Source organism: Vigna radiata, chromosome 8 (genome assembly GCF_000741045.1).
Source record: "Vigna radiata var. radiata cultivar VC1973A chromosome 8, Vradiata_ver6, whole genome shotgun sequence".
Taxonomy (NCBI): domain Eukaryota; kingdom Viridiplantae; phylum Streptophyta; class Magnoliopsida; order Fabales; family Fabaceae; genus Vigna; species Vigna radiata.
Window position 1 is genome coordinate 35,931 of NC_028358.1, and position 543 is coordinate 36,473.

Genomic DNA, 543 nt, shown 5'->3' on the forward strand with positions numbered 1-543 from the left:
AATTTCACGGTTTGGTCTTTCTGTTATCTGTTAATAGTCTCAAATAATATGGAAAGATACTCCATTACTCTGATACTCTATTACTAGGTAGATTCTTCATTGGTATAAACAATATTTTATTTTTGAAGTATTTAATATAACTGCCTACTCATTTGAGACTACTGGTTAAGATGGGAAAATCTCTGTTACTGTTTACAGAAGTTGGATACATGTTTAATATAGGTTTATACTCAACTTGAATGTGATACTAGTTAAGTTAGAACAATACATTTTTCAGGTTTGGAACTAAAGTACTGAGTTTTTTCACGAAGAAATCTTTCATTGAAAAAGTAAAAATTTCGGATATCCTACGTTTATTTTGGGATTTGGACATAAATTTAGGCATGTTGTCTGATAAAAACTATTAGGTTAAAGTTGAATGAGTGATCTCTTCATTTTTTTTTAAATTAATCATTTATTACAATGAAAAGTGTGTGTGTATATATATATATATATATATATATATATATATATATATATATATATATATATATATATATATAT